Genomic DNA, 23,729 nt, shown 5'->3' with positions numbered 1-23,729 from the left:
TGGTCCCACGCTGAGTGAGCCCTCTCACAGCTGGGTGTGGCCTCCTGGGCCCTGGGTGTGACCCACAGATCCAGTTCGCAGACCTAGGGCAGCCCTGAGGATCCCGGTACACCCCAGGGTGGGGAGAGCAGGGGTAGGCCAGTGGGCCCCACCCGCACCCACACCAGTAGGCAGGTTCCTCCAGATACTGTGGCCCCAGGGGGCCCGAGGCGGTGGTCCAGCTGCCCTGCGGGAACCCAGCGCAGGAGCCCATGAGCTGCAGGTCCAGTTCAACTCTGCTGTCCTCAGAACCGTCTCTCAAGCTGAAACCTCAGGACACACGCCCCCACCCGGTCTATCTATGCATGATATAATCAAAAAGGGAATTAAAAAGACTCTCTATCAAGAACAAACTACTAAATATTTATTTTCTGCCAACATGGGAGTACCTAAATATGGAACCCAATTACCAATAAACGTACAGGAACTATATGAAAAAAAAAAACAAGAAAAACAATAACGACTGCCCTCAAAAAAAAAAAAAACAGATTATTTTGGCCTGCTTGTTAAAAGATTCTAAATCCCAAAATAAGAAACACAATTAAAGTGATCCCTGGGTGGCACAGCGGTTTAGCGCCTGCCTTTGGCCCAGGGCGCGATCCTGGAGACCCGGGATCGAATCCCACGTCGGGCTCCCAGTGCATGGAGCCTGCTTCTCCCTCTGCCTGTGTCTCTGCCTCTCTCTCTCTCTCTCTGTGACTATCATAAATAAATTTTAAATAATTAAAATAAGAAACACAATTAAAATACCATAAAAGTAAAAATAAGAAATATATAAGGTACATACATAAAAATTAAAATAAGGCATATAATAAAAAAGAATCAAAGAAAATACATGAATATAAAGCACAAAGTACAAAGGAGGCTAGACCCTACTTTCCAGGCAGAGCTGAAGATGAAGCTCTGCAGCCTCTGTGGTTCCACAACTTGGTGGCAGCGGGTGGTCTGTGCGGGGTCTGGGGATGGGCCATGGCGCTGGTTGTCCAATGCACATCTGCTTGGGAGATGCACCTGCGGGGTCAGAGGCGGGGTGGGCGTCAGCGCCTCTGGCCTCCAGCACGCGGCGCTGTGCTGCTCCCTGAGACTGGGCCAGACGCCGGTGGGGCTTGGGTACTGTGGCTCTGGGGCTGAGCATCCCGCTCCCCAGTCTGCAGGGGCCTTCACAGAAGATTCCCCAAGCCCCCGGGTCTCTGCCGTTTCTCTCCATACCCTGCGTTTATTTTGCCTGTGTTCCAGCTTCTTTTGGTTTTGTTTTTTATTCTCAGACTGTTGTCCCCAAGATTGTGAATCCGAGAAACCACCGAGAAGCTGACACCGATGCAAACACACGAGGGTTTATTTCCATGCTCGAGCTTGTGTCCAAGTATACCCAACACAGCGGAGCAGGGACTTGGTCCCTGAGGTGGGTTTTAGTTTAGTATTAAGGGCTGGTCTCGGGGACCTCCAGAAGGGCTGGAGCAATTCCTCAAGTCCTGTTTACATTTTGATATGGGGACTTCTTGGGCATTGAGCTCTGTTCTCATTCTAATAGGGGCTTCCTGCCCTTGGCCTGGGCTCTGTTTTTATTCCATTGCTGGGCTTTCTAGGACATTAAGCTGTAAACACAAAGGTTCCACATCTGGAAGAGGGACGTCACACTGTCCCTATATGCTGAAGACATGTACTAGAAACAGGAAACCCGAGAGCCTCCACCAAAACCTGTTAGAACTAAGGAGTGAGTTCAGTAAAGTCACGGGACCCAAACTGATGCTACAGAGCAGAGTAGCCTTGCTGTGTCCTGACAATGAGCACGCAGGAAGGAAATGAAGGACGTGACTCCCTTCTCAGGAGCATCAAGGAAAATAAATAATGAGACTGAACAAAAGGAAATCTATGAGATAGCATGGACAAATCCCTAGAAATGTGCAAAGAAGCAAAACTGAAAAAGGAAGAAATAGAAAATGTGAATAGACCCATAACTAGCAGAGGAATTGAATCAGCAAGGCACCTGGGTGCCTCAGTGGTCGAGCATGTGCTTTGGCTCAGGTCATGATCCCAGGGTCCTGGGGAATCAAGTCACACATCAGGCTCCCCGCATGGAGCCTCATTTTCCCTGTGCCTATACCTACGCATCTCTCTGTCCCTCATGAATATATAAATAAAATCTTTAAAAAAGAAAAAAGGTAAAAAGATGAGAAAGGACCGAAATAAAATCAGAAATGAGAAAAGAGAAATAACCAACACTAGAAAAATACAAACAATTATAAGAGATTATGATGAAAAATTACATGCCAGCAGCCTAGAACCTAGAAGAAATAGATCAATCCCTAGAAATATATAACATAACAAAAATGAAAAATGAAGAAATAAGAAATTTGAACAGACAGTTATCCAGCAAAGAAATTGAATCAGCAATCAGGGTTCTCCCAACAAGAGAAGCTTAGATCAATAGAACAGAATGGAAAGCCAAAACAAGATACAAACATGTATCTATGACCCATAATGGACAACAAGGCTGGAAGGAATATCCAATGGCACAAAGACAGTCTCTTCAAGAAACCCTAACCCTGAACCCAGGATAAGAACAAATGATGTTGGGAAAACCAGGCAGCCACATGCAGAAGAATGAAACTGGACCACTTTCTTACACCATATATATAAAAAATGAATTCAAAATGGATGAAAGACCTAAATGTGAGATCTGAAACCATACAAAGAAGAAAAGATAGGCAGCAAAGTCTTTGACATTGGCCATTGGATCTTCTTTGTAGATATGCCTCTGAGGTGAGGGAAACAAAAGCAAACATCCTATTGGGACTTCATCAAATTGAAAAGTTTCTGCAAAGTGAAGGAAACAACCAAAGCTAAAAGGCAACATACAGGAGCAGGGGCAAGATGGCGGAAGAGTAGGGTCCCCAAGTCACCTGTCCTCACCAAATTACCTAGATAACCTTCACATCATCCTGAAAATCTAGGAATTCAGCCTGAGATTTAAACAGAGAACAGATCGGATGCTACAGTGAGAAAAGTTCGCGCTTCTATCAAGGTAGGAAGACGGGGAAAAAGAAATAAAGAAACAAAAGGCATCCAAGTGGGAGGGGCCCCACGAGGAGCTGGGCAAAGGCCAGGGCGAGTGCCCCCTGGTCAGGAGACCTCTGTCCCAGAGAAGCAGGATCTGAACCAATCTTCCTGGGCGGAATGGCGCTTGCAGGGATTCAGAGCAGGACCCCATGAGTGCGGGGATACCCACGGGCTCCCTGGGACACGAACAGACACCTGCACTCCCAGGAGAGTGCACCAAGCTCCCTAAGGGCTGCAGGGCACATGCACTGACTTGGGAGCAGCTCAGAGGGGCTCGGGCAGCGTTCTTTGTGTAGGGGGTTGCATGCCCCGGGAGCAGCTTGGCGGCGGTGCCTCTGGCAGAGGAAGCGGCTCAGTGCAGTGGGGGCTGCGTGGCTCCAGGAGCAACACGGAGGTGCTCAGGCGGAGGCTCCCTGAGGGGGCTGCGCGACCAGGAGCAGCTCAGAGGGGCTGGGCGGCAGCTCTAGGAATAGGCGGCTGCACAGCCAGGAGCAAGAATCCAACTGCACAGGTTCCGGAGCACAGGGCGCCGGGACACATCCCAGGATTTGGCCTCCCCCGGGACAGGCAGAGGCCCGGAGGGCCCAGGACAACAAGGACGCTCCTGCCCAGAGCTGAGCAGATCAGCGGCCCCACCCCAGAGCCTCCAGGCCCTGCAGATGGACTGCTCCCGAGTTACTGCGGGGGCTGAATACAGGTTTCCAGAGGTGGCCGCTGCCACTGGGGTGATTCCTCCTTGGGCCTCACGGGATAAACTATCCCCACTGAGCCCTGCACCAGGCAGGTGACAGAGCAGCTCCCCCAAGTGCTAACACCTGAAAACAGCACAACAGGACCCTCCCCTAGAAGACGGACAAGTTCCAGGAGGAAGTCAAGGGACTTAAAGTATACATTATCAGAAGATACTCCCCCATGTTTTTTTTATTCCTGATTGCTTCCCCCACCCTTTTTCCCCCGTTTCTTTCTTTACATTTCTGTTTTTATTCCCTTTTTTCTTCTTTCTTCCTTTCTTCTTTTTTCTTTTTCTCTTTTCTTTCCTTCTTTCTCTCCTCTCTTTTTCTCCTTTTCCCAATACAACTTGTTTTTAGCCACTCTGCACTCAGCAAAATGACTAGAAGGAAAACCTCAACTCAAAATAAAGAATCAGAAACAGTCCGCTCTCCCACAGAGTTACAAAATCTGATTTACAATTCAATGTCAGAAAGCCAATCCAGAAGCACTATTATACAGCTACTGGTGGCTCTAGAATAAAGCATAAAGGACTCAAGAGACTTCATGACTGCAGAATTTAGATCCAATTCAGGCCGAAATGAAAAATCAATTGAATGAGATTAAATCCAAACTAGAAGTCCTAATGACCAGGGTTAATGAGGTGGAAGAACGAGTGAGTGACATAGAAGACAAGTTGATGGCAAAGAGGGAAACTGAGGAAAACAGAGACAGACAACTAAAAGACCAGGAAAACAGATTAAGGGGAAAAAACGACAGCCTGAGAAAGAAAAACCTATGTGTAATTGGGGTTCCCAATGGTGCCGAAATGGACAGAGTGCCAGAATAAGTATTTGAACAAATCATACCTGAAAACTTTCCTAATCTGGGAAGGGAAACAGGCATTCAGATCCAGGAAATAGAGAGATCCCCCCCCCAAAATAAATAAAAACCGTCCAACACCTCGACATTTAATAGTGAAGCTTGCATATTCCAAAGGTAAAGAGAAGATCCTTAAAGCAGCAAGAGACAAGAAATCCCTGACCTTTATGGGGAGAAGCATTAGGGTAACAGCAGACGTCTCCACAGAGACCTGGTAGGCCAGAAATGGCTGGCAGGATATATTCAGGGTCCTCCATGAGAAGACCATGCAACCAAGAATACTTTATCCAGCAAAGCTCTCATTCAAAATGGAAGGAGAGATAAAGAGCTTCCAAGACAGGCAGGAACTGATAGAATATGTGACCTCCAAACCAGCTCTGCAAGAAATTTTAAGGGCGACTCTTAAAATTCCCCTTTAAGAAGAAGTTCAGTGGAACAATCCACAAAAACAAGGACTGAATAGATATCATGATGACACTAAACTCATATCTGTCGATAGTAACTCTGACGTGAACAGGCTTAATGACCCCATCAAAGGTGCAGGGTTTCAAACTGGATAAAAAAGCAGGATCCATCTATTTGCTGTCTACAAGAGACTCATTTTAGACAGAAGGACACCTGCAATCTGAGGATAATGGGTTGGTGAACCATTTACCATTCAAATGATCCTCAAAAGAAAGCAGGGGTAGCCATCCTTATATCAGGTAAACTAAAATTTACACCGAAGATTGTAGTGAGATATGAAGACAGACACTAAATCGTACTTAAGGGATCTATCCAACAAGAGGACTTAACTATCCTCAATATATATGCCCCGAATGTGGGAGCTGCCAAATATTTAAAACAATTAATAATGAAAGTGAAGAAATACTTAGATAATTATTATCTTATACTTGGTGACTTCAATCTAGCTCTTTCTACCCTTGATAGGTCTTCTAAGCACAACATCTCCAAAGAAACGAGAGCTTTAAATGATACACTGGAGCAGATAGATTTAGCAGAAATCTATAGAACTTTACATCCAAACTCAACTGAATAAACGTTCTTCTCAAGTGCATATGGAACGTTCTCCAGAATCGACCACATACTGGGTCACAAATCACATCTGAACCGATATCAAAAGATTCAGATCGTCCCCTGCATATTCTCAGACCATATGCCTTGAAATTAGAACTAAATCACAACAAGAAGTTTGGAAGGACTTCAAACACGTGGAGGTTAAGGACCATCCTACTAAAAGATGAAAGGGTCAACCAGGAAATTGAGCAACAATTAAAAAGATTCATGGAAACTAATGAGAATGAAGATACAACCGTTCAAAATCTTTGGGATGCAGCACAAGCAGTCCTAAGGGGGAAATACATCACAATACAAGCATCCATTCAAAAACTGGGAAGAATGGAAATACAAAAGCTAACCTACCTCATAAAGCAGCTAGAGAAAAAAACAGCAGATAGATCCTACACCCAAAAGAATAAGAAAGTTAATTAAAATTCGAGCAGACCTCAAGGAAATCGAGACCAGAAGAATTCTGGAACAGATCAACAAAACCAGGAGTTGGTTCTATGAAAGAATTAATACCATACATAAAACATTAGCCAGTCTTATTAAAAAGAAGAGAGACAAGACTCAAATTAATAAAATCATGAATGAGAAAGGCGAGGTCACTACCAACACCAAGGAAATACAAACGATTTTAAAAACATATTATGAACAGCTATACGGAAATAAATTACACAATGTAGAAGAAATGGACGCATTCCTAGAAAGCCAGAAACTACCAAACTGGAACAGGAAGACATAGAAAACCTGAACAGACCAATAACCAGAGAGGAAATTGAAGCAGTCATCCAAAACCTCCCAAGACACAAAAGTCCAGGGCCAGATGGCATCCCAGGGGAATTCTATCAAACGTTTAAAGAAGAAACCATACCTCTCCTACTAAAGCTGTTTGGAAAATAGAAAGAGATGGAGTCCTTCCAAATTAGTTCTATGAAGCCAGAATCACCTTAACTCCAAAACCAGACAAAGACCCCACCAAAAAGGAGAATACAGACCAATAGCCCTGATGAACATGGATGCAAAAATTCTCAACAAGATACTAGCCAATATGATACAACAATACATTAAGAAAATTATTCACCATGCCCAAGTAGGACTTATCCCTGGGACATAAGGCTGGTTCAACACTCGTAAAACAATCAATGTGATTCATTATATCAGCAAGAGAAAAGCCAAGAACCATATGATCCTCTCATTAGATGCAGAGAAAGCATTTGACAAAATAGAGCATCCATTCCTGATCAAAACACTTCAGAGCATAGGGAGAGACAGAATATTTCTATGGAAGAATGGACAAAATCCCTATACGAATTCCCTATATATATACTATATGGTCATGCATATTTACTATGAAAGATTATATTGAGGAAGACACCAAGAGATGGAAAAATATTCCATGCTCATGGAATGGCAGAATTAATATTGTGAAAATGTCAATGTTACCCAGGCCATGTTCACGTTTAATGCAATCCCTATCAAAGTACCATGAAATTTCTTCAGAGAGTTAGAACAAACTATTTTAAGATTTTTGTGGAAACAGAAAAGACCCCGAATAGCCAGGGGAGTTTTAAAAAAGAAAACCATATCTGGGGGCATCACAATGCCAGATTTCAGGTTGTACAACAAAGCTGTGTTCACCAAGACAGTGTGGTACTGGCACAAAATTAGACACATAGATCAATAGAACAGAATAGAGAACCCAGAAGTGGACCCTGAATTTTATGGTCAATTCATATTTGATAAAGGAGGAAAGACTATCCATTGGAAGAAAGACAGTCTCTTCAATAAATGGTGCTGGGAAAATGGATATCCACATGCAGAAGGATGAAACTAGACCACTCTCTTTCACCATACACAAAGATAAACTCAAAATGGATAAAAGATCTAAATGTGAGACAAGAGTCCATCAAAATCCTAGAGGAGAATACAGGCAACACCTTTTTAACCTTGGCCGCAGTAACTTCTTGCAAGATATATCCACGAATGCAAAGAAACAAAAGCAAAAATGAGCTATTGTGACTTCATCAAGATAAGAAGCTTTTGCACAGCAAAGGATACAGTCAACAAAACTAAAAGACAACTTACAGAATGGGAGAAGTTATTTGCAAATGACGCATGAGATAAAGGGCTAGTTTCCAAGATCTATAAAGAACTTATTAAACTCAACACCAAAGAAACAAACAATTCAATCATGAATTGGGCAAAAGGCATGAAGAGAAATCTCACAGAGGAAGACATTGACATGGCCAACATGCACATGAAAAAATGCTCTGCATCACTTGCCATCAGGGAAATACAAACCAAAACCACAATGAGATACCACCTCACACAGGTGAGCATGGGGAAAATTAACAAGGCAGGAAACCACAAATGTTGGAGAGGATGCAGAGAAAAGGGAACCCTCTTACACTGTTGGTGGGAATGTGATCTGGTGCAGCCACTCTGGAAATTGAGTGGAGGTTCCTCAAAGATTTAAAAATAGACCTGCCCTACGACCCAGCAATTGCACAGTTGGGGATTTACCTCAAAGATTGAGATGCAATGAAAGCCCGGGACACCTGCACCCTGATGTTTATAGCAGAAATGTCCACAATAGCCAAAATGTGGAAGGAGGCTTGGAGTCCATCGAAAGATGAACGGATAAAGATGATGTGGTTTATGTATACAATGGAATATTACTCAGCCATTAAAAACGACAAATACCCACCATTTGCTTCAACGTGGATGAAACTGGAGGGTATTACACTAAGTGAAGTATGTCAATCAGAGAAGGACAAATAGTGTAGGTTCTCATTCATTTGGGGAATATAAATAATAGTGAAAGGGAATGTAAGGGAATGGAGAGGAATTGTGTGGGAAATATCAGAATTGGAGACAGAACAAAAGACTCCTAACTCTGGGAAACGAACTAGGGGTGGTAGAAGGGTAGGAGGGTGGGTGGTGGGGAGAATGGTGATGGACACTGAGGGGAGCACTTGATGGGATGAGCACTGGGTGTTCTTATGTATGTTGGTAAATTGAACACAAATAAAAAATTAATTTTGTAAAAAACTAGATTCATGGAAACTAATGAGAATGAAGATACAATTGTTCAAAATCTTTGGGACGCAGCACAAGCAGTCCTACGGGGGAAATACATCACGATAGAAGCCTCCATTCAAAAACTGTAAAGAACTCGAATACAAAGGTAACCTTACACATAAACTAGCTAGGGAAAAAACAGCAGATAAATCCTACACCCAGCAGAGGAAGAGAGTTATTTAAGATTCGAGCAGAACTCAATGAAATCGAGACCAGAAGAACTGTAGAACAGATCGACAAAACCAGGAGTTGCTTCTTTGAAAAGAATAAGATACATAAACCATTAGCCAGTCTTATTAAAAAGAAGAGAGAGAAGATTCAAATTAATAAAATCATGAATGAGAAAGGAGAGATCACTACCAACACCAAGGAAAACCAAACGATTTTAAAAACATATTATGAACAGCCATACACCAATAAATTAGGCAATCTAGAAGGAATGGACGCATTCCTGGAAAGCCACAAACTACCAAAACTGGAACAGAAAGAAATAGAAAACCTGAACAGGCCAATAAGAAGAGAGGAAATTCAAGCAGTCATAGAAAACCTCCCAAGACACAAAAGACCAGGGCCAGATGGCTTCAAACGTTTAAAGAAGAAACCATACCTCTCCTACTAAAGCTGTTTGGAAAGATAGAAAGAGATGGAGTACTTCCAAATTCGTTCCATGAGGCCAGCATCACCTTAATTCCAAAACCAGACAAAGACCCCACCAGAAAGGAGAATACAGACCAATATCCCTGATGAACATAGATGCAAAAATTCTCAACAAGATACTAGCCAATAGGAGCCAACAGTACATTAAGAAAATTATTCACCATGAAAGAGTAGGATTTATCACAGGGACACAAGGCTGATTCAACACTCGTCAAACAAACAATGTGATTCATCATATCAGCAAGAGAAAAACCAAGAAGCATATGATCCTCCCATTAGATGCAGAGAAAGCATTTGACAAAATAGAGCATTCATTGCTGATGGAAACCCTTCAGAGCATAGGGATATCGGGAACATTCCTCGACATCTTAAAAGCCATCTACGAAAAGCCCACAACAAATATCATTCTCAATGGGGAAGCACTGGAAGCCTTTCCCCTAAGATAAGGAACAAGACAAGGATGTCCACTCTCACCACTCCTATTCAAAATATACTGGAAGTCCTAGTCTCAGCAATCAGACAAAAAAAGACATTAAAGGCATTCAAATTGGCCAAAAAGTAGTCAAACTCTCCCTCTTCACCGATGACATGATACTCTACCTAGAAAACCCAAAAGCCTCCATGCCATGATTGCTAGAACTCATACAGCAATTTGTTAGCATTGCAGGATACAAAATAAATGCCCAGAAATCAATGGCATTTCTATACACTAATAATGAGTCTGAAGAAAGAGAAATTAAGGAGTCAATCTCATTTACAATTGCACCCAAAAGCATAAGAGACCTAGGAATAAACCTAACCAAGGAGGTAAAGATCGAAACCATAAACACTATAGAACGCTTCGGAAAGAAATTGAGGAAGACACAAAGAGTTGGAAATATATACCATGCTCATGGATTGGCAGAATTAATATTGTGAAAATGTCGTGTTACGCAGGGCAATGTACACGCTTAATGCAATCCCTATCAAAATACTGTGGACTTTCTTCGGAGAGTCAGAACAAATTATTTCAAGATTTGTGTGGAATTAGAAAAGACCCCGAATAGCCAGGGGGATTTTAAAAAAGAAAACCATATCTGGGGGCATCACAATGCCAGATTTCACGTTGTACTACAAAACTGTGGTCATCAGGGCAGTGTGGAACTGGCACAAAAACAGACACATAGATCAATGGAACAGAATACAGAACCCAGAAGTGGACCTTGAACTTTATGGTCAACTAATATTCGATAAAAGAGGAAATACTATGCATTGGAAGAAAGACAATCTCTTCAATAGATGGTGGTAGGAAAATTGGACATCCACCTTCAGAAGAATGAAACTAGACCACTCTCTTTCACCATACACAAAGATAAACTCAAAATGGATGAAAGATCTAAATGTGAGACAAGAATCCATCAAAATCCTAGAGGAGAACAAAAGCAACACCCGTTTTATTTATTTTTTTTTTAATTTTTATTTATTTATGATAGTCACAGAGAGAGAGAGAGAGAGGCAGAGACATAGGCAGAGGGAGAAGCAGGCTCCATGCACCGGGAGCCTGACGTGGGATTCGATCCCGGGTCTCCAGGATCGCGCCCTGGGCCAAAGGCAGGTGCCAAACCGCTGCGCCACCCAGGGATCCCCGCAACACCCGTTTTAAACTTGGACACAGCAACTTCTTGAAACCTACATCCATGAAGGCAAAAGAAACAAAAGCAAAAATGAACTATTGTGACTTCATCAAGATAAGAAGCTTTTGCACAGCAAAGGATACAGTCAACATAACTAAAAGACAACCTACAGCATGAGAGAAGATATATGCAAAAGACGTTTCAGATAAAGGGCTAGTTTCCAAGATCCATAAAGAACTTCTTAAAGTGAACACCAAAGAGACAAACAATGCAATCATGAAATGAGCAAAAGACATGAAGAGAAATCTCACAGAGGAAGACACTGACATGGCAACATGCACATGAAAACATGCTCTGCATCACTTGCCCTTAGGGATATACAAATCAAAACCACAATGAGATACCACCTCACACCAGTGAGAATGGGGAAAATTAAAAAGGCAGGAAACCACAAATGTTGGAGAGGATGCGGAGAAATGGGAACCCTCTTACACTGCCGTTGGGAATGTGAACTGGTGCAGTCACTCTGGAAGACTGTGTGGAGGTTCCACAAAGTGTTAAAAATAGACCTGCCCGATGACTCAGCAATTGCACTATTGGAGATTTACCCCAAAGATTCAGATGCAATGAAACGCCGGGACACCTGCACCCCGATGTTTATAGCAGAATGTCCACAATAGCCAAACAGTGTCAGGAGCCTTGGTGTCCATCGAAACATGAATGGATAAAGAAGATGTGGTTTATGTATACAATGGAATAATATTCAACCATTAGAAACGACAAATACCCAACATTTGTTTCAACATGGATGGAACTGGAGGCTATTATGCTGAGTGAAGTAAGTCAATCGGTGAAGGACAAACAGTGTATGTTCTCATTCCTTTGGGGAATATAAATAATAGTGAAAGGGAATATAAGGGAATGGAGAAGAAACGTTTGGGAAATATCAGAAAGGGAGAGAGATCATAAAGACTCCTAACTCTGGGAAAAGAACTAGCAGTGCTGGAAGGGGAGGAGGGCGGGGGGTGGGGGTGAATGGGTGACGGGTACTGAGGGGGACACTTGACGGGATGAGCACTGCGTGTCATTCTGTATGTTGGTCAATTGAACACCAATAAAAAATAAATTTAGCGATCCTTGGGTGGCGCAGCGGTTTAGCGCCTGCCTTTGGCCCAGGGCGCGATCCTGGAGACCCGGGATCGAATCCCATGTCGGGCTCCCGGTGCATGGAGCCTGCTTCTCCCTCTGCCTATGCCTCTGCCTCTCTCTCTCTCTCTCTCTGTGACTATCATAAATAAATAAAAATTAAAAAAAATAAATAAATAAATTTATTTAAAAAAAAAGATCAAACAACTGCATATTTATGCTGCCAACATGGGAGTACCGAAATATAGAAACGAATTAACAACAAACGTACAGGAACACACTGATAATAATACAATGACTGGGGATTTTAACACCCACATTTGGCAATGGACCGATCGTCTATGCAGAAAATCAACAGGGGAACAATAGGCTTGACACACTGGACCGAAGTGACTCAACAGATATAGTCTGAACATTTCTTCCTAAAGCAGAATACACATTCCTTTCAAGTGCACATGGGACATTCTCTAGAATACATTATACCATGGACCACAAATCAGCCCTCAACAGGTACAACGGGTACAAGAAGGATGGTATCACACCATGTATATTTTCGGACGAAACGCTATGCAACTTGAAGTCGACAGTAAGAAAAAATTTGGACAGACCAAATATTTGTGGAGATTATGATCATCCTACCAGAGAAGGAATGGAGTAACCAGGAAAATATTATTTTTTTTTTAATTTCTTTTTTTAAATTTTTTTTATTTATTTATGATAGTTACAGAGAGAGAGAGAGAGGGGTAGAGACAAAGGCAGAGGGAGAAGCAGGCTCCATGCACCGGGAGCCCGATGTGGGATTCGATCCCGGGTCTCCAGGATCGCGCCTGGGCCAAAGGCAGGCGCCAACCCGCTGCGCCACCCAGGGATCCCGTAACCAGGAAATTAAAGAGGAAATTTAAAACAAATGAAAATGAAAACATGTTTCTTCAAACCTCTAGGATGTAGCAAAGACAGTCCTTAGAGGGAAGTAGATAGCAATACAGGCCTACCTCAAGAAACAAGAAGTCTCCAATACACAACCCAACACTATACCTAAAGGAGCTGAAAAAGGAATAGGGAACAAATCCTAAAGCCTCCTTAAGAAGGAAAAAATAAAGATGAGAGCAGAAATAATCAATACAGAAACAACAAAACAGTAGAATGGAATAATGAAACTAAGAACTGATTCTTCAAAATAACTAAGAAACTGGATCAAGCCCTAGCCAGCCTTATCAACAAGAAAACAGAAAAGAACTAAATAAATAAAATCACAAAAGAGAGAAGAGAGATCACAATCAACACCAGAAAATAAGACAATTATAAGGGAATACTATAAAAGATTATACGCTAACAACCTGGGAGACCAGGACGAATTGGAGAGATCCCTAGAAATGTGCAAACGAGCAAAACTGAAAGAGGAAGAAATAGAAAATGTGACTAGACCCATAACTAGCAAAGGAATTTAATCAGAAAGGCACCTGGGTGCCTCAGTGGTTGAGCATCTGCTTTGGCTCAGGTCATGATCCCGGGGTCCTGGGGAATCATGTCCCACATAAGGCTCCCTGTGTGGAGCCTCAATCCCCCTGCCTATACCCCTGCCTCTCTGTGTCTTGCATGAATACATAAATAAAATATTTAAAAAAGAAAAAAGATAAAAAGATGAGAATGGACCCAAATAAAATCACGAATGAGATAAGAGAAATAACAACCAAAAGTAGAGAAATATAAACGTTTATAAGAGAACATTATGAAAAATTATATGCCAGCAACCTAGAACCTGGAAGAAATAGATCAATTCCTGGAAATATATAACACAGCAAAAATGGAAAAGGAAGAAATAAGAAACTAGAACACACAGATAACCAGCAACGAAATTGAATCAGCAATCAGGAATATCCCAACAGTAGATGCTTAGATCAATAGAACAGAATGGAATGCTGAAACAAAATACAAACCTGTAACTCTATGATCCATTAATCGACAACAAGGCAGCAGGGAATATCCAATGGCACAAAGACAGTCTCTTCAACAAACCCTAACCCTGACCCCAGGATAAAAACAAATGGTGTTGGGAAAACCAGGCAGCCACATGCAGAAGAATGAAACTGGACCACTTTCTTACACAATATATATAAAAAATAAATTCAAAATGGATGAAAGACCTAAATGTGAGACCTGAAACCATAAAAAGAAGAAAAGATAGGCAACAACGTCTTTGACGTTGGCTATTGGATCTTCTTTCTAGATGTGCCTCTGAGTTGAGGGAAACAGAAGCAAAAATACTCTTGGGACTTCCTCAAATTCAAAAGCTTCTGCAAAATGAAAGAAACAACCAACGCTAAAAGGCAACATACAAAATGAAAGGAGATATTTGTAAATAACACATCCAATAAACAGTTAGTATGCAAAATACGCAAAGCATATATAAATCTCAACATCCCAAACACAAATTATCCAACTGCAGATGGGTAGAAGACATGAATGGACTTTGTCACTGACAAGACAACCAGATGGCCACCAGACACCGAAAGACACTCCACGTCACCCATCATCAGGGAAATTCAAATGAAATCACAATAAGATGTCACCTGACAGCCGACAGAATGGCTAAAATTAACAACAGAAGAAACAACAGGTGTTGTTGAGGCTATAGAGAAGAGGGAGCCCCCTTACACTCCTGGTGGGCATGCGAACAGTTGCAGCCACTGTGAAAAACACTGTGGAGGGTCCTCGAGATGTTAAAAATAGGGGATCCCTGGGTGGTGCAGTGGTTTGGTACCTGCCTTTGGCCCATGTCGCGATCCTGGAGACCTGGGATCGAATCCACATCGGACTAACAGTGCACGGAGCCTGCTTCTACCTCTGACTGTGTCTCTGCCTCTCTCTCTGTGACTATCATAAAAAAAATTAAAACAGAAGTTAAAAATAGCGCTTCCCTACGATTCCAAAATTGCAGAGCCAGGTATTTACCCCGAGGATACAAAAGTCTTTTAGTAGATTCCAAGTAGGACACGCAGACCAGTGTTTGTAGCAGCGTTATCAACAACAGCCAAACTGTGGATACAGCCCAGATGTCCATCGACTGATGAATGGGCAGAGACGATGTGGTAAATATACCCACTGCGACATCACTGGGTCATCAGAAGCGATGAAATGAAGCCATTTACAATGATGTGGGAGAAGTGGAAAGGACTTATGCTTAATGAACTCAGTCAGTCAGAGAAAGATATGAAATACCATACAATTGCATTCACATGTGAATTTTAAGAAACCAGACAAACTGGCAAAGGGGCAGAGGGGAGGATGAGAGAAGCAAACAAAAAAACACACTCTTAACCACAGAGAATCAACTAATAAATACCAGAGGAAGGTGAGGGAGATGGGGAATCAGGGGATGGGGATAGTGGAGGGCACCTGTGGCCAGTACCAGGCGTTGTATCCAAGGGATGAATCACTATGTGGTAAACCTGAAACTATATCATACTGTGTATACAAACAGGAATTCAAGTAAAACTTTAAAATAATAATTGGTAGTATTGATGAAACATGTATGCACTAGAGATAAAATCAGAAAGGCAACTGAAAATCCAAATAAAGAGTCTTTAGAGCCACAAATCCCCTCCTAGCTCAGCTCGGGAGAAGCCTGCCATGTCTATTCTGACACCATCAGAAGCCTGGATTTTGATTCTCTGGGGATGCCACTGACTTGGTGGAGTCAGGCTATCTTTGAACCCAAAACCTAAATAGAGTGCATAAAACTAAACGGCCCAAGATGCTAGGAGTCCCAGTGCAGGCACATGCCAAGTGCCAAACTCTAACCATACACAGACATAACCCTAACCCTACACTTAATCGTAATGTTAACCTAACCCTTAAACAAGACCCATCACTAATCGAAAAACAAACACAAACCCCAAGACCAAAACACATTCACTGAACCTTCCTGCCAACCCTCACCCTAACTCCTAAATGCAGGTGCACCTAAACTTAGGTTTCTTTAACCCTGACCCCTACATTAAATCTAACACGGACCCTAACCTCTAACACTATCCTTAAAATAAGGTATCAAATCCTATTCCTAACCTTAACCTGTACCCTAACCCTAAGCCTCTAATACTAATCCTATCTCATACCGCAAACTGTACCCTAACCCATACCCTAAAGCCAACCCCTAACCCACTCCCTAACCCTATATCTTGCCCTTTTCCAAAACCGTACCCTGACCCTGACCTGACCCTAGCCCTAAACCCTAACCAAACACTAACACTAACCCTAGCCCTAACCACTGTCCTAATCCTACCCTCGCCCTAACCCTAAACCTAGCCCTAACTTTAACTCTAACCCTTAACTCTAACCCCTAACTCTAACCCCTAACAATAACTCACACCCTAAACCCTAACCCTAACTGCAAACCTAAGCCCAACCCTAACTCTAACCATAACCCTATCCCCAACTCCTAACCTCCCGCCCTCATCCCTAGAGCCTAAACCCTAACCCTAACACTAAATCCTGTCCCTTACCCTAACCACCATTCTAACTCTTAACACCGACCAATACCCTTATGCCTCACCTAACCTCTAATTCGTAACCATAAGCATAATCACTAACCCCTAACATCTAACCTAAGGCTAACTACCAACTTCCTCCCCTCCCCTAACCCTACCATTCATTCTACCCTTTCACTTACACTGTGGTTCTGTGGAGTCCCTTCTGATATGGACGTGGCCCCAATGGCTCCTCCAGATTCCTCCAAGGGGTCCTGAGGAAGCCGGGCTCCTGTGAGTGTGGACGTGGCCCCACGTGTTCCTGAGTCATAGTCAGCGGGTCCTGAGGACGCTAGGTCTCCTGTCACTGTGGACTATGCCTCACATCCTCTGGAAGCCTCACAGCAGGTCCTCAGGAGGCCGGGGGCTCCTGTCAGCCTGGACATGGCCCCACATCCCCCAGAAAACTCACCGCAGGTCCTGAGGAGGCTGTGGGCTCCTGTCAGCATACACGCAGCCCCTTATGTCCCGAAGCCAATGTGCAGGTCCTGAGGAAGACAGGGTTCCTGTCAGCATTGACGTGGTCCCACATTTTCCTCAAGCCTCACCATAAGACCGGAGGAGGCTGGGGGCTCCTGTCAGCATGGACGTGGCCTCAAATCTTCCCAAAACTTCACAGTGTGTCCTGAGGAGGCTGGAGACTCCTGACATTGTGGATGCGGCACCCACAGTTTTCTTAGGCCTCACCACAGGCCCTGACAAAGCTGGGGTCTTCTGTCCACATGGATGCATCCACATATTTCCCCAAGTCTACACCAGGGGTCCTGAGGAAGTCAGCGTCCTGTTTTGTCCATGTGGCCCCAAGTCCTCCTGAAGCGTAGCCGAGGGATCGGGGAGGCCAGGGCTCCTGTAACCATGAATGCGGCCCCCTGCTTCCAGAAGCTTCAACTTATGACCTGAGGGGCCCGGGAGCTCCTGCCAGAGTGAACGCGTTGCCACATCTTCCTGAAGCCTCCCCAGAGTTCCTGAGGCTGCTCAGGGGCGCCTGTCAGCGTTGATGTGGGCCCACAATTTCCTGAAACCTCCCCGCCAGTCCTGAGGTGCTCAGGGCTCCTGTCACCGTGAATGTGGGCCCACATCTTCCTGAAGCCTCCCCGCGGGTCCTGAGGCGGCCCAGGGCTCCTGTTAGGGTGGATGCGGGCCCACCTCTTCCTAAGGCCTCAACGCAGGTCCTGAGGAGACTGCGGTTCTTGTCAGCATGAATGTGGCCCAATTTCCCCATGAAGACTCCCCGCGGGTCCTGAGGAGGCTGCAGCTCATCAGCATAGATGCGTCTCCATGTCTTCTGCAGGCCTCCCCAGCATAGGCTGGCTCCTGTTAGTGCAGACAGAGGAGGCCTACTGCACATGCCTGCCCCATGGGAGGTGCCTGGGCTCAGGCGCCCCCTGCGGGATGCTCTGGTGCTACAGGAGACTGTGCAGGAGGCAGCAGGTGCTCTATGGGCCGCACCTGCCTCCTTTCAGGCTCCAGCTGGGGCCTGTTAGCTTCGGAAACATCTCACTGAAAAGGAGCCCAACACCCGGCTTCCCAGAAATACTTAAGGACAAGGAATTGGAGCCCACAGGACGTGAAATGAAATGTGGACCAGACTTTTACCACGTCCTGCAAAACTCACTCAACCCTCTTCCACTGTGGGCGGGACCGCAGGTTGGTGCAGCCACCCTGGAAACAGTGTGGAGGCCCCCCAAGAAGTTACAAATAGAGCCTCCCTGCGACCAGCAGGTGAACGGCCTGGAGCTCACTCCGAGGATACAGATGCAGTGAGACTTGGGACACCTGCACCCCAATGTCCACAGCAGCTGGGTCCACAGTAGCCACACTGTGGGAGGAGGATCGGTAACCTCTGCCAGATGATGGATAAAGAGGATGGGAGATAGATGATGGTCATAGAGAGAGGAATGGTACTCAGCTATCAAAGAGAAGGAAATCTTTCCATTTGCAATAATGTGGATCGAACTAAAGGGATCATGTTAAGTGAAGTAAGTCTATCGGGAAAGAGAATGACCGTGTGGTTTCTTTCATAGGTGGAATTAAAGAAGCAAAGCAGATGAACAACTGTGAAGGGAAGGAAAAACAAATAAGATGAAAACAGATGCAGGAAATACAGACCCTTATTGATAGGAAACAAACTGAGGGTAGCTGGAGGGGGGCAGATAACAGGGGACAGGCATGAAGGAGGGCACGTGATGTCTCGAGCACTGCTGTTATCTCCAACTGATAAATCCCTGAATTCTTCCTCTGAAAGTATAATACACTATACGTTAATTAATTGGGTTTATTTTATTTTATTTTAATTTATTTATTTATTTATTTATGATAGTCACAGAGAGAGAGAGAGGCAGAGACACAGGCAGAGGGAGAAGCAGGCTCCATGCACCGGGAGCCCGACGTGGGACTCGATCCCGGGTCTCCAGGATCGCGCCCTGGGCCAAAGGCAGGCGCCAAACCGCTGCGCCACCCAGGGATCCCAATTAATTGGGTTTAAATTAAGTTAAAAAAATCAGTTCTTTCAGAGCACATTTCCTTCTGGACTCTATATTTTGCTCATTCAGCTTATGCCGGGACCACCCCCCGTGGGTCTGGTTTGTCTACGTAGGCTCCACGCCTCATCCTTGGCCCAGCATAGGGATAGAACTCACAACCCCTGAGATCAGGACCGGAGGTGAGGTCAGGAGTCGGATTCTTATCCGACGGAGCCAGCCAGGAGCCTGAGAACCACACTGCTTTATCTCTGTGACATCTTTTGAAATAGGAAAGTGCTGCGTCCCACTCTGTCATGCTTCTCCAATACTGATTTGCTGTCCGGGGTCATTTGATGTGGGGGTTGGATGTTATAGGTTTTTTTTTTCCTATTTCTAACATCTGCCACCATGATTTTGATAGGAATGACATTGAAACTGAGGGTGGCTTCAGGAACTGTGGACATTTTCACAAGATGAGGCTCCCACCCCACAAGACCAGGACGGCCTCCAGAGCCTGGTTTGGGTCAGTGCAGAAGTCTTGTGCTCCTTTGGTTCAGTCTCATTATTTATTTTCCTTGATGCTCCTGAGAAGGGCGTCACATCCTTCATTTCGTTCCTGAGTGCTCATTGTCAGGACACAGCAAGGCTACTCTGCTCTGTAGGGTCAGTTTGTGTCCCGTGACTTTTGAACTCACTCCTTAATTCTAACAGGATTTGGTGGAGGCTCTCGGGTTCTAGTACCTCTTCTTCAGCATATAGGGACAGTGTGACTTCCCCCTTCCAGGTGTGGAACCTTTGCTGTTTATAGCTTAATGTCCTAGAAAGCCCCACAATTGAATCAAAACTGAGCCCAGGCCAAGGGCAGGAAGCCCCTATTAGAATGAGAACAGGGCTCAATTCCCTTGAAGGCCCCATATCAAAATGTAAACAGAACTTGAGGAATTGCTTCTGCCCTTCTGGAGGTCCCGGAGACCAGTCCTTAAAACTAAGCTAAAACCCACCACAGGGTCCAAGTCCCTGCTCTGCTGTGTCGGGTATACTTGGATACAAGATCAAGCTTGTAAGTAATCCCTCGTGTGTTTGCATCGGAATCGGCTTCTTGGTGGTTTCTCATATTCGCAATCTTGGGCACAACAGTCTGAGGTAAAAAACAAAACCAAAGAAACTCGGACGCGGGCAGAGTGAAAGCAGGGTTCTGAGAGAAGCGGCAGAGACCCGGGGGCTTGGCGGATCCTTTGGTTCCTGCAGCCTGCAGACTGGGGGACGGAATCCTCAGCCCCAGAGCCAGAGGACCCAGCGTCCCCACCCGCATCCCCCCATCAGCGCTGAGTCTCAGGGAGCAGCTCAGCGCCGCCTGCTGGAGCCCAGAGATGCTGACGCCCACCCCGTCTCTGATCCCCGCAGGTGCATATCCCAGGCAGATGTGCACCTGACAATCTGCACCACATCCCATCCCCAGACCCCACACAGACCACTCGCTTCCACCAAGTTGTCAGACCACAGAGGCTGCAGAGCTTCAGCTCTGCCTGGAAAGTATGGTCTAGCTTCCTTTGTACTTTGTGCTTTATTTTCATTTATTTTCTTTGATTCTTTTATATTAATTGCCTTACTTTAATTTTTATGTATGTACCTTATAAATTTCTTATTTTTACTTTCATAGTATTTTAATTGTGTTTCTTTTTTTAATTTTTTAAATTTATTTATGATAATCACAAACAGAGAGAAAGAGAGAGAGAGAGAAAGAGAGAGAGAGAGGTAGAGACACAGGCAGAGGGAGAAGCAGGCTCCAGGCACTGGGAGCCCGATGTGGGATTTGATCCAGAGTCTACAGGATCGTGCCCTTGGCCAAAGGCAGGCACTAAACTGCTGCACCATGGGATCACTTTAATTGTTTCTATTTTGGGAGTTAGAATCTTTTAACAAGCAGACCAAAATAATCTGTTGTTTTTTTTTGGGGGGGGAGGGCAGTTGTTATTGTTTTTCTTGAATTTCATTTTCTTCCTTCTTTCTTTTCTGGAAAAAATAATGAGATGGAGAAATTCACCTCCATAAATAACATGAGGTTCTAATCACAGCCAGGAAGATCATCAATACACATATATGATGTCTAACTACAGTTTAAAACAATGATTATAAAGATAGCAGCTGGGCTGGATAAAGAGCACAGAAGAAAACTAGAAAAACGTTTACTGTAGAAATAAAAGAATGAAAATCTAGTCAGGCCAATGTTAAAAATGCTATAACTGAGATGCAGTCCCAAGTCGAAACCTTAAAAACAAGAAAGGTTATGGACCACAGAGACAGACGTAGGGAAGCCAGCCACTTATTAAAACAATAACATTCATACCATAGGAGACTCAGAAGATGAAGAGAGAGAAAAGGTGGGACTTGCTTAGACATTAGAAACGACAAATTCCCACCATGTACTTCAAGGTGGATGGAACTGGAAGGTATTATGCTGAGTGAAGTAAGTCAATCGGAGGACAAACATTGTATGTTCTCATTCATTTGGGGAATATAGATAATAGTGAAAGGGAATATAAGGGAATGGAGAAGAAATGAGTGGGAAATATCAGAAAGGGAGACAGAACATAAAGACTCCTAACTCAGGGAAATGAACTAGGGGTGATGGAAGGGGAGGTTGGCGGGCGGTGGGGCTGAATGGGTTATGGGCACTGAGGGGGGCACTTGACAGGATGAGCTGTGGGTGTTATTCTGTATGTTGGCAAATTGACACCAATAAAATATAAAATTATTATTAAAAATAAAGGAAGAAAGAAAGAAAGAAAGAAAGAAAGAAAGAAAGAAAGAAAGAAAAGACACCATATTGCAAGTGCATTTAAAATTAGCAGCGCATAACATTTATTTCCTTGACATTTGTCTTCCAAAGAGTTCAAAGTGTTTCAGTGTCAGTTGAAACAGGGGAAGAATCTCAGGGAAGAATCCTTCACAAAATAATAGGACCATTGGTAATAATGTCTCTCAGTTCATTCCAAATCCATAAAGATGCATTTCCTGAGGAGTGACTGAGCTGTGAAGAAAGAGATGAGAAACCCTCATCCCTCTGAACTACTTGTGTCAGAATATTTTCACCATAGTACCACGGATAGTAAATTATCCTTATGAACAGGAAATATGTCTCAGATTGGAATCTGAGCAATCAGATGGGCAGAGAAAAATTGCTTTGACTCGCTCTTCATCTTTTAAAGACAAAGGAGAGCTTCTCTATGTACAAAGTCAGTTGTCAAGATAGCCTTAGGGAATAAGAATCTGCAGCATGGAATCCCGCTGCGCAGCTATGAAGCCCGTGCCCCAGGTCTTCCTGATCCTTAATCCCTGGGCCTGTCCCCCAACAGAGGCTGCCATGCTGAGGTCATTTGCAATTGCTCTCTTAGGAGCTCTGGGGAAGGGGCGAGGAGATAGTTAGGATGGAACGGGAAGCATGGAGGCCAAGAAAATTAAGGCCATTCCAATTTAAATTCAGTGTTAGCCCAAGTCCACCCATCCCAGGTCCCTGTGAAGAAGAGCTGAAATTTACATTACTTCAGTTACAGGAAAAAAACAAAGTTTACAGCTTAATGACCTAGAAAGCCCCAAAATAGAATCAAAACTGAGCCCAGGCAAGGACAGAAAGCCTCTATTAGAATGAGAACAGAGCTCAATGCCCTGGAATGTCCCATATCAAAATGTAAACAACTTGAGGAATTGCTCCAGCCCTTCTGGAGGTCTCTGAGACCAGCCCTTAAAACTAAGCTAAAACCCGCCAAGGATCCAAGGATCCTTGTCCAGGATCCAAGTCCCTGCTCCACTCTGTTGGGTACACTTGGACACAAGCTCGAGCTTGTAAATAAACGCACGTGTGTTTGAATCAGTGTCGGCTTCTCCGTGGTTTCTTGGATTCGCAGTCTTGGGCACAACACTCTGAGATAAAAAAACAAAACCACGGGATCCCTGGGTGGCGCAGCGGTTTGGCGCCTGCCTTTGGCCCAGGGCGCGATCCTGGAGACCCGGGATCGAATCCCACATCGGGCTCCCGGTGCATGGAGCCTGCTTCTCCCTCTGCCTGTGTCTCTGCCTCTCTCTCTCTCTGTAACTATCATAAATAAAAATTAAAAAAAAAAAAAAACAAAAGAAGCTCGGACACAGGTAGAGTAAACGCAGGTTTCTGAGAGAATCAGCCAGACCCGGGGGCTTGGGGGCTCTTCTGTGGAGGCCCATGCAGACTGGGGGACCAGATGCTCAGCCCCAGAGCCAGAGGACCCAGAGACCCCACCCGCATCCTGCCCATCAGGGGGGTCTCAGGGAGCAGCACTGCACTGCCCACTGTAGGCCAGAGGGGCTTAGAAGGCCTACCCCGCCTCTGACCCCGCGGGTGCATCTACCTGCACCTGATAATCAGTGCCAGAGCCCATCCCCAGACCCTGCACAGACCACCCACTGCCACCATGTTGTCGGATAAAAATGGATGCTGCCCTACGACCCACCAATTGCAC

The sequence above is a fragment of the Canis aureus genome, chromosome 36 (genome assembly GCF_053574225.1).
Source record: "Canis aureus isolate CA01 chromosome 36, VMU_Caureus_v.1.0, whole genome shotgun sequence".
Lineage (NCBI taxonomy): Eukaryota > Metazoa > Chordata > Mammalia > Carnivora > Canidae > Canis > Canis aureus.
The sequence above is the reverse complement of the archived record's forward strand: the minus strand, read 5'-3'. Positions refer to the sequence as shown.